The sequence below is a fragment of the Zalophus californianus genome, chromosome 10, assembly GCF_009762305.2.
Source record: "Zalophus californianus isolate mZalCal1 chromosome 10, mZalCal1.pri.v2, whole genome shotgun sequence".
NCBI lineage: Eukaryota > Metazoa > Chordata > Mammalia > Carnivora > Otariidae > Zalophus > Zalophus californianus.
This window is the reverse complement of record NC_045604.1, coordinates 57566125-57577522: the sequence shown is the minus strand read 5'-3', so window position 1 is coordinate 57577522 and position 11398 is coordinate 57566125.

Genomic DNA, 11398 nt, shown 5'->3' with positions numbered 1-11398 from the left:
CAACGTCAGGGCACAGTATTAGACTCCAGGGTTGTTGTTTTTTTTTTTTTTTTTTAAAGAAGACAAGGATTTAAGTGTATCAGCTTGCAGGTTTGGAGATCTCTAATAGGTGAATATAGGTGACTATATGTTGTATTACGTTTGGGGGGGCTTGAAATCAGACCCAGGTTGCACGGAGGACTCAGTTCCTGACTCAGAAAGTCAAGTCACCACTCCACCTGGGTATGGAGGGCCACCGAGAGGGAGGAACATAACAAATCACCACCAACAATCAGGTCTTTGTGCAATTTTTTTAAAAGATTTTATTTATTCATGAAAGACAGAGAGAGAGAGAGAGAGAGAGAGAGGCAGAGGGAGAAGCAGGCTCCCAAGGAGCAGGGAGCCCGACGCGGGACCCGATCCCAGGACCCTGGGATCATGACCTGAGCCGAAGGCAGACACTTAACCATCTGAGCCACCCAGGCGCCCTCTTTGTGCAATTCTTATAAAGCCCTCTGTGCAAAGGTGCTATTGTGAACACATATTGTTTTATTTCCACATAACCTTGACTGTGGAAGCTCAATGAACAGCTGTCGCCACAAATTTTCTGGGCTGTCAAAGAGCAAAAGTTGTCTTGTAGGTTTCTTGTCCAAATTTGAGCATAAGGAGATATAGGAGATAGTTCTTGAATACAACAGCCTTACCCCAGAGGTGCATTCCTGTGGCCAGCATGCAGGTCTTAATGACACCCATGCCCTGCTGTCTCCCCAAACTTCTCACACACCCTACAGTGGGGCTTCTCAAACATTACGGTGCTTAGCAATTACGGAGGAAGCTTGTTCACATGCAGATCATGTCACCAGGGCCTCACCAGATAAATCTGATGCAGAGGGTTCATGGTCAACATATTGTGAAACAGGATTAGAGACAAATGTGCTGCGGGGGCATTTCACAACTCAGCTAAATTTATTGAGTGTGTACTATGCGCCTCTCACTGTGCTAGGTACAGGGGATATCGTGGCAGACAAAGCCTGTTCTCATGAAAGTATAATCTGAATAAATAATCGCACAAATCAGTGTAAAGCCACAACTGTGGAAAGAGGCACAAAGAAGAGATACACAGGGCCATGAAAACCTGTGGCTGAGACATTTTCCCCAGTCCCAGAAAACAGGGAAGTCTTCTTCTGAAGGCTCAGTAGGTTATTCGGACAAGAGGGGAGAGATGAACATTCCAGACACAGAGGAAATAGCATGTGTAAAGGCCTTGTGGCTGCAGGGGGGCTTGGAGAGTCTGAGGAACTGCCAGAAGCTACCCAGTGGACTCAGTATGTAGTTAGTGTTGGCCAACCCCAGTCAGACCTCCACACTCTAACGTTCCCTCCTTCTGGAAGTCTGGCAAAATTGAAGAATTATTGATTTGCAAAAAATGAGCTCTTATTTACGACTAAACGTGAGCTGCTCTAAGATCCACCGTCAGTTAAAACCGGCAGGGCAGCTGCCATGTGGGTCAGGGTAAATCACCCGCCCAGCGCCACCAGAGCCCGTGCTAAGATAAGGCAACAGCTGTCTAAATCCCACAAGCCCCCAGAGAGGCTGGCGGAGATTGACTCCACATGAAGTACAGAAAGGTGGTGGGCAGAATATCAGCAGGACCAGCCCTTGCCAACAGGGCAGAGCCACAGATGGTGGCCATGGTGCTCGATGCATCTATTTTTTGCACACTCTTTTCGAGACCTCTTCCAGCACTGCTCCCTTGCTCCTTCCAGAGCCACCTTCTCTGACCCTAGCCGCCCAGGCTTTTCTAATGGTTTACTTTTACAATGACTTGTCTTTCTTACCACAAAAGAAAGAAATCTGATGCTCTCATTGGATGATCAAATGTCAGATAAGGGGAACCCTCTCAGGATTTGTGTTTTGAAAAAGGCCTGGACAATAGTAACTCAAAAGAACAAATCAATATGTGTCAAATTTCCCTGCATTGTTATGGCAGACAGGGACGGACCCTCTAACTTTTAGCTGGGCACATGGTGCCCAAAATGAAGGCTAGATTTCTCAGCTTCCCATGTGGCCAAATGTTGCCTCAGGCCAAGTTCTGACCAGTGGGATGGGAGCAGACAGTTTCTAGGATGGATGTTTCTATAAGGGACAGCTGTCATTCAGGCCTTTCCTCTTTTTATTTTTTTCCAGCCTGGCTGGGATGTCTGATGTCCTACGCATTACCTTGGGTCATGGGAGCAAGGGCCACATGGGAGGGATGGCAAAAAGGTGAGCTGGAGGGGGCCTGAGGACGTATGGGATAAAGCCATTGGTCCAGCCCTGGGCCCCCTTCCTCCAGACTCGTAAGAGGGAAATAAATCCTAAGGTGTTGGAGCCATTGTTAATTTTGGGTTTCTGTTATAGCCAAAGCCAAGTTTAACTGATAAAACCATCATGGGCATTTTTCTTTCTTTCCCTTTTTTTTTTCGGCGGAGGATCACAATTTCTTCTGGGGGTCCCTCAAATATAGGCAACAATATTCTCCATCTTCATGTGTGGCTGCTTCTTTGGTCACAAGATGGGAGATGAACTTGGGTTCATGGGAACATGGCTGGGGGCCCGAGGCCTCGGTCTGAAGCCAGCCCTGCCACAAGTTGGCCAGCCAGTTTCCCTCGCTGGGCTTCTCCTCCCTTATCTGGAAAACAGCCTCCAGGCTCTCCTACAAACCTGGTAGTTTCTAAGACCAGGCTCGCTCGGCTTCACTCAACCCCCGTGCCCACTCTGCCCATTAGAGGAAATTGTTATTAGGATGGAGAGTTTTCACCTTACCAACAGGTTGTGTTTTGAAAATCAACAGTGCTTGTTTAGAACTTGGCAACACATTTCTCCATGGGCTGAGAACATGAAGGTTAGGTTCTTGAGCAAATTCCAAAAATATAATCAACTTGCAGTTATAGTGCTGAGGGAGTCCTAGAACAATTTGTAAAAGATTGGGGTGTGTGTGGCTGGGAAAGTGCTCAGTTTCCAATTGGACAGGGGACAGAAACACCTTCCCCTCCGGCCTTGGCAGAGAAAGGGACATCCTCCCTCTGCTCTGTGTTCTGATGGGGAGAATAATCCCTTCCATGGATGGCCCGTCCAGATGCCTACGAAAGCTAAAAAAAAAAAATGAGAGTCTCAGTAGGTGGCAAATATCCGATGAGACTGTTGTTACCTGGCTTTCTTCAGTCGAAATCTGCTTTCATTTGAAAACTTGCCCCGTAGGTAAAAGAGAGGCCACTTTGTGAATCTGGCCACATTCTCTTAGGCAAACGTTATGCAGAAGCCCTGGGAGAGGTAAAGGGAAGAAGGATGCTCTTTTTTAAGGTAATAGTACCTTGCAGTTAAGTTTGGCTTGTCTTTTTGCTGCCGTGTTGGAGGAGATCACTGAGCAGATGTGACCACTGTGAGCTGTGCCCTGACACTCAGCAGGGCTCTCAAGGGCTCCTTATCCCCTCCTGTCCTTGGAATGTGGGTTCCAGTTGCCTTTCGCATTCCCAGAGGCTGCTCCGAAGACACAGCCTTGAGACAGTGATGTGCTGTTGAGAACACCTGCACAGTATGTGTGACTGAACTCTAAGTGAAGGCCTCTGCAGAAACGTCTAAGATGTGACAGGTGGGTGTGGGGATCCCCCGACGTTGCTGCTGCCCAAGACAAGCCTCATCTATAAGCTCCTTTGCTTTTTAAAACTGCCACCTACCAAGCTGGAGCGGCCGCCTTTTTCTTCCCGGTCCTACGCGCTTATGAGGGACAGTCTCAGATTACACCTGGGAGGATCCCAAGGAGCTTGCAAACCAACACACAGCAGCTTTGAGTCTGAGCATCCTAGGGAGCCAGTGGTGGGGAAGTGGCTGGCTGCAGAACTGGCTTTATCTGCCCGGGATGAACGTGGGGGTGCGGGGGATGATGTCATAGCTGTCTGAGGACCTCTGATCTGCTTTAGTCTAGTTCCTCCTTTGGAAAGAGCAAAGTTAGACCCTGCACCTTTCAGTTGTGTCTTTTCTCTATTCAAATGTCTTTACCACAATCAAAGGTGTCCCCTTAACCGACCCTGCCTTACCAGGGCCCACCTTTCTCTGCCTTTGCACCCGCTGTCCCGCCTGCCCTCCCCTCCCCTTGCTTTCACCCTCAGGCAGGCGAACTCCTTCCCTTCAGCGGTCACCACCTGCAGGAAGCCTTCCCCACTCTCCATAGGGGATTAGGTCCTGCTCTGAGTGCTTTCCTAGCACCCTTGGCAAATATCAGGCTGTCCCCACAGGAGAGAATAAGCTGCTTGGCCACATGGGCTCTCGGGTGACCAGCAAAGTGACCTGGTATGCAGTTAGGTCCCTGAGTGTTCAGCGAATGAGCAAACAAAGGTTCCTTCCACTCTGTTCCTTCCTGTGGTGCTATCGAAATCCTGTTCAGGGCCCGCCCCCTCCAGAAGGGCTATCTCTCCTCGCTAAATTCTCACTGCATCTCTTGCTTGAGGTACCTATTGTGAAACATAATCACTTACCAGCTTGCGTTGTTGTTCACTCATTCCTGTGGCTCTTGCCTTACCAACTGTCTGTTGTCAAAGGACCATATCTTCTCTTTTGTAATTGTCTCAATTCCTAAGGCCATGCTATACACACAGTAGGTAGTCAATGAATGACTGATGGATAAGTACATGAATCCAAGACAGGCTTCTTTAAATTGTGACCCAATGAAGACTTGCATTTATCTCAGGGATCTTTTAACATAGAAAACCAAGAACTTTACAGAATTGCACCCACTAGACGCCAGGAGCTCTGCTAGCACTTTCCATGTGTACACATCTTCCTTCTAAAGAGGCAGTTAGGTCTTGTGGTTCTGAGCATGGACCCTGGAGCCAGGCCACCTGGATCTGAATGTGGCCTTCCTTCTTGCTATCCTTAGGGATTCGATCTATATGATACATAGTTTCTTCACTTGTACAATGAAGACAATAATACAAGGACTGTATTAGTCAGAGTTCTTCAGAGAAACAGAACCAACAGGATTAGATAGCAAGGTAGATAGAGATTTATAGATACAGATGAGGAGATTTATTATAGAAATTGTCACACTATTATGGGTACCAAGAAGTCCCATGATCTGCCAGCAGCAAGCTGGAGACCCAGGAAAGCCAGGAGTATCATTTAGTCAAAGGCCTGGGAGTTAGGAGGCTGATGGTGTACATCGTGGTCTAGTCTAAAAGCCCAAGAACCAGGAGTGCCAGTGGCCGAGGGCAGAAGATGGATGTCTCAGCTCAGGCAGAGAGAGAAAGAGAAAGAGGAGAGAGAATTCACCCCTTGCCTGCCTTTTTGGTCTATTCAGTGGATTGTCCCTCAGTGGACTGGCTGATGCCCACGCCCATGGCCGAGAGCTCCCCTCCTGACTCAGGCTACTAACTCCAACGCTGATCTCTTCCAGAGACCCCCTCACAGATTCTTCCAGAACCCAAAATGACACATAAAATTAACCATTACAAGGATCTGCCTCATTAAGGGTTAAAAAGGTAATATAAATGGAACACAAACAAAAGGTAATCCATATTTGATACTTGGCATAGCATCTGTCTTAAGAGAGTTTGATGAATGTAGCTGTGATGCATCAGTGTAGCTCCTAACATCATGACAGAAGGTTTAAGTGAAGCAAGAGCTGTTGGGGAAGCCAGGGCTCAGGGGCCCTGGTCTCCTTGTCATTCCACTCGTTGGGGTGTCCTTGGTGGTGTCACTGTGAGGAAAGGCACAGCAATGACTTTTAGAATGGGAGTGGTGCGGAGTGTCATTCTGTGTCACTGTACAGGGGCCACATGGTCCTCAAGATGCACTTCATAAATTTCAGTAAAGGGGCCTGCTCTCCAGGCCCCCCTGTGGGGTGCAATGCCATGTAGACTGTAGGTAGCAAAGACTGCTATCCCTTCATTAAAGCAAAGAAAGAATGAGAGATGCTGTGAGCCAGCTCGGATACAGATACTGTAAACAGCCAGTTGCTTACAGGAATCGCTCCTTGACAGCATAAAATCCTCTCATTGCCTGGTGGTGGGAAGAGTATAAATTAAGTTGTGATCCAGCTTAAGCTCTCTCTCCCTTCCTCCCTCCTTTCCCTCACTTCCTTCCTCTCGCCCTCCCTCCCTTCCTTTCTCTCTCTCTCTGCCTTTTCCTGTCTCCCAGCTACTCCTCACAGTAAAATAAATGCAAAACAGCCTTTTTTTTTTTTTCCATTTCTTCCCTTTGGTTTGAGTGCTACAAACTAGCCACATTACAATGCACTATTTCTAGAGGATGCCTGGGTGGCTCAGTTGGTTAAGCATCTGCCTTCAACTCGGGTCATGATCTCAGGGTCCTGGGATTGAGTCCCTCGTCAGGCTCCCTGCTCAGCAAGGACCCTGCTTCTCCCTCTCCCTCTGCTGCTCCTCCTGCTTGTGCGCTAAATAAATAAATAAATAAAATGAACTATTTCTAGAATGATGTGGAAAGGTACAGTGCCTCAGAAAGAAGAAAAGCTGGCAAATTTTGTAGGGTGTATAAGGTTCTTTGTCCTATGTGTTTGTTTGCCTGCCTGTCTGGGTGTCTGTCTCTTGCAAGCCAACAGCTTGACAGCCATTTTAATTGGCATGGCTCCCTCCTCCATATCCCAGCCACACTGGAAGGAGGAACCTGGGCCAAGACGGTCAATGCTGAGGCTTCCCAACAACCCGTGACCGGTGAAAATAGGATCTGTGCTAACCTCTCTCAGCCTGGATCAAGATGAAAATCGAAGTAAGCCATTGCCCATGGGTGATGGATGGGGGCTGAAAGACCATGCGAAATGAAGGACCACAAATACCTCGGCCGGCTGACCTGCACCTAGGCAGAAGTTGGGCATTAGGGCAGCTGAGAAAGTTAGGGGTGGTGAGAAGGAAGAAGTGGCAGGCGGAGCACTGTTGAGTGAGTCACTGCAATGGTCAAATGCACCAGTCCCTTCAAGGCCAGTGTCCACAGCACATTGCCCTGGAGCCCAGGGACTGGTGTCCTCCTTCCCTGGTTGTTTTACATGTATCTCTTTTCCTTGAAGTAGACTTTAAAAGGGGGTGGGAGGTGTCTCTGGTTTTTGCAAATGCAGAAGCTTTTTCTAAAACATTTATCTGGTTTCAGGGTTCAAGAGCCCTTGGTTCAAGAAAACCACGAAGGCACAATGTTAGGAGGACCATAATTGATAAAAATGATAGTGTCCAGATCACACACACCAATTATCTCCACCGGACTCTGCACTCCTGAGAACCAGGGCACTTGCTTTAAAAAAAGGACATCGACAAATGGAAAAATGTCTACAGATGAACGGAGCTAGTGCAGTGAGAGGGTTAGAAAAAAGAAAATCTCATAAGGGACTGAAGAAACTGGGGTTTTTTAATGCTTTGAAGGGTAAAAATTAAGGAGACAGCAGAGATGTTTGCAATGTTTGTAGAGTGAACACACTGAAGATGCACCAGATCTATGCTGCGTTCTCCCCAGGTGAGAACCAGGATTGTACAGATGTTACAAAGAGCTCAATTTTAGCTCATGGTTTCCCTACAATATAATGTTCTGCTGCAAGGTAGGGGGTACACCGCCTGTGTGGATATTCAACTAGAGGCTGATCGGCCTTGTCCTAGGAGATGGGAGTTTATACTGGAGGACCTCTGACATTATTGGCAGCACTATACACGATGAGTTTATCCACAATGACGACCTATATCTCAGGCCCTCGACTAAAGGCTGCAGAAAAAAGTTGAAAATGAAGCAGATTGTAAAATAGATACTCCTTTTCATCTCTGGAAGACTTCAAGTTGTCCAGCAAGACAGGGATCATAAAATGCCCCAGATTCTCATCTCATCTACATCTGTCCCAAGACCTCTCTGAGAGGAGAATGATGTAACGGGAGCTCCCCTCACTGGGCTTAGCCTCTCAGAGGAGTGTCCAATTGTCACCTGGAAAGCAGATGGAAAATTCTGGAAAGAAATTTTATTTTCTAAAGCCTAGAGCACGCGCTGGTTGGTACCAGACATTTTTCCAAGGAAAAAGCAAATTCAACCTCTTACCCCTACTGGGGAAGTACAAAGGCTGGTTCTGAAAGCTCTGACAAGAGTTTGTGCCCCTGTTGGCCTTCACTCCTACCACGGCCCAAGTTGTGAATATGCTCACAGAAACCGTACACTTCTGTGGTCTTGCTAGGACAATCAAAACAAAAATCCCTCTCTGGGAGTCCACTTCTCTCTCCTGTGGTCACCTCCATACACCTTGTAACAACTTGGTAAAGTACAGGGATAGTGGAGAGAAATCCCAGCATGTCTCACTGAGCCGTGGATGCTTTCTGGACTCACCAGATTCCTGATTTCCAAGTTAGGATGGTATAACAGACAGCAGTTTCTGGAAATCTGCCAAGCAGGGCCTGGCGGCCCAAGTGACAAACAAACGACCTGTCACTGCCACTCCTGGTAGGTATAGTCCATCTTACCAAGGAGGTCTTGCTTAAAAAAAAAAAAAAAAAAATCGTTTTTCCTTATTGTCCTAATTTGCCCTCACCCAGGACAAGAATTCTATTCCAGACTCAGTGAAACAGAAAAGTGACAATGACGGTAAGTGAAAAAGAGGGATACTTCTACGTGTCCCCATTGAGGGTCTCTGGTTTCCTTAAGAAACCAGAACCCTTCCAGAGGATGATTTGTTGGTTTTAGCAAACAGCCAGGGGGCCACTGTGAAGCACAGAAGGACACCGTGTGGGGCACTCAGGCTTCCCTCATGGAGGGTTAGGGCGCTCAGCCCAGGCCTGGGGCCGGTGCTCCCCTGGCCTCACCCGCATCCCGCCACCATGACGGGTCCACCGTGAGGGTCCGGCAGCATTTCCCCCCTCTACCCCGACCTCCTCTCCCCCAGCCCCCCTGCCCTCTCTCCCGGAGTGGTGCATTCCGGCTGCTTTCCGCTGCACACAGAGCCTGCCATTGAGCCATTTTCCTCAACACTGCACACACTTTCTGCTGCCAAGATGAGTCACCCTGCAACACATACCCTCAGCCCCCTCCACTCCGTACTTAAAATACTCTAGGGCTGGCCGAACTGAACCCCACGGTGCGTGAGCACGTGTGTCAGCGTGGTGATTGGCGCTTGGCATTCGGAGGCCTTTGCAGAGCGGACTGCATTGGGTTTGGCCCCAGGGTTCTGAGAGCCAACCACTTGGGAAGGGGTCTGTTTTTCAGATCTGGATCTCCCTCATGCAGCCTGCCAAACTGCACCCCCTGGGTTGCAGGCAGGTGAAGCTCCATTTTAGCCTCTCTGATCTTGAGCAGAAGTAGCTGACTGCCAGGGGCTGATCTGTCCTGCTTCTACCTGGCGGTCTCACTACAAACAGGACTGCCCTGTCCTGCATTCACCCTTGGGCCCCTGTCTCAGCTCCAGGGGAGGTTCTGCTTCAATCACAACCGCCTCTGGTTGTTTCCCGAGTTAGAACCTGTCATCCTCACTTGGACAGAGGTCCCTAACCTCCTCTACTCTCTGCCACCATGCTTCTCTCTGCGTCCCATCTACCCAACGCAACGCCCAGCACCCACACTGGGCAGAACTAACCACATTACTCTAGAACCATTCCTCTTCCCTAGAAAAGGAGATTTAAAAATTGTTCTCTTTGCCCCAAGTCTTTCAAAGGAGCTGAAGAATTCCTTCCTCCTTCTTTCTTTCTGCAGAGAGATGTCAGGCCTCCATAGGCATGCACTGAACAGCTTTCCTAGTTCCCTCTGCCCACACCTCCCTCCCCCAACCCCTGCCCAGCCACACACTCCACCTGCCAGAGCCCCCCCCCCCCCCCCCCCGCCCAGGAAACTGCATGCTTTCAGCTTTCAACCTGCTGCTACAACACCCTTCACAGAAGGGCCTCAGAACAAAAGCCCAGGCCAGCACAGCCCAAAGGGACATCCTGTGCTCAAGTTATTCATTACTTGAGTTAGAGGTCACCGAGCAGGAAGCACACTGGAAAGCAAGGGGAAAGGTGGCACAGAGGGTAGGGAATTTGTCAAGGTGACCTTCTAAGAGAACTCGGGAGTCCTGGCAGGGGGTGGGTATCAGGATGGGAAGGTGGCAAAGTCATAGCAACAGCTCCAAGGTTAGACAAGGTCAAATGGAAAGAGCTAATTATACTGAAGCAAGCTATTTCATAGCTTTTGCTAAGCACCAGGCACTGTGCTTAGCATTTTCCCATATCTCGCATTTAATCCTTGCAACAATGCTGTCACTGCAATTTTACCACTGAAGAAGGTACAGCCCTGGAGAGAACAAGTGACTCCCCCGAGGTTGTAGAGCTAGCCAGGACTGAAGCTGCGAGTGTGAACGCCGGGTCTGTCCTGCTCTGTTGGTCTTTGTGGTGATGTGGTCAGATGGTCTGCGTGGCTGGGCAGCTGCAGTCTCATTCTGGTTCTCACAGGGCTGAGATCATGTTCTGTAGCGGCACTACCAGGTTGGGGTGGCAACACGGAGGTTCCTGGGAAGCCTGGGAGAGGCTGGTTTAGAACGAGAGGCTGAGAGGCTACGCTGGCTGTGAAGGAGCGACCCTCCGGACTTGTCAAAACCTGGAGAGTCTACATACAGGGGACAGAGAATGAGTAAAACTTGGGAGCTAAGATTTGAAGAGGGAGTGTCCTCCAGAAGAACACAGTAGGTCAAGGACAAGAGAGGAAGCTCATCCTTGCCAGACACAGGATCAGTCTATTTGGCATTTGCCACAGCCCTAGAAAGCTAAGGTAGGGCACCTCTCTTTAAAGAGAAAATGGGGGTTCTAATTAAAAATCCGTCACTGTGAGCCTTTCTCCACATTGTTTTTACATGCTTCTACTGGAGAAGAGAGAGGAAGACATAGGGAGGGGGCAAGGGAATCCAGGAGTGGTGGATGGGAAGGGTGGAGTGGGGGGCGGTATGCCTATTTCCCTTAAGCCCCTCATCCCATCCCCTGCCATCTTTCCCTTCATTCAACCGTTTTTGCTGAGTCTGCCCACAGGCTTTCCTCCCTCTCACTTGTAGTGAGCACTCCATAAACACATGTCCTTCCCAGGGATCTGTCCTGCTGGAAACTCCTCCACAAGGTTACTTCTCCTGGGACAGGGACCAGGGGCATCCTATCTGCAGGTGCACCTCTTCCTGCAGTTCTCCCACCAACTTGGGGCTTTTCCAACATAAACACTGCAGGGGCAAAGCAGGGGGTAGCTTCCTTTCTCAACACACCGTTCTCAGAGTTGCCCTTGACGGGGCCCTGCATGTAGCATTCCCTCTGGGGCTGAGGTGTGGTGGTGGTGGGGGGGGATAGGTCCCTGCCTCTCTGAATTTTCAGGGATTTTCAGGTTTTTGCAAATCTTGTGGGTGGGCCTTGCGAAGGATTAGTGGGAAAGAGCTCATTCTATAGCAGTTGGAGCTTGT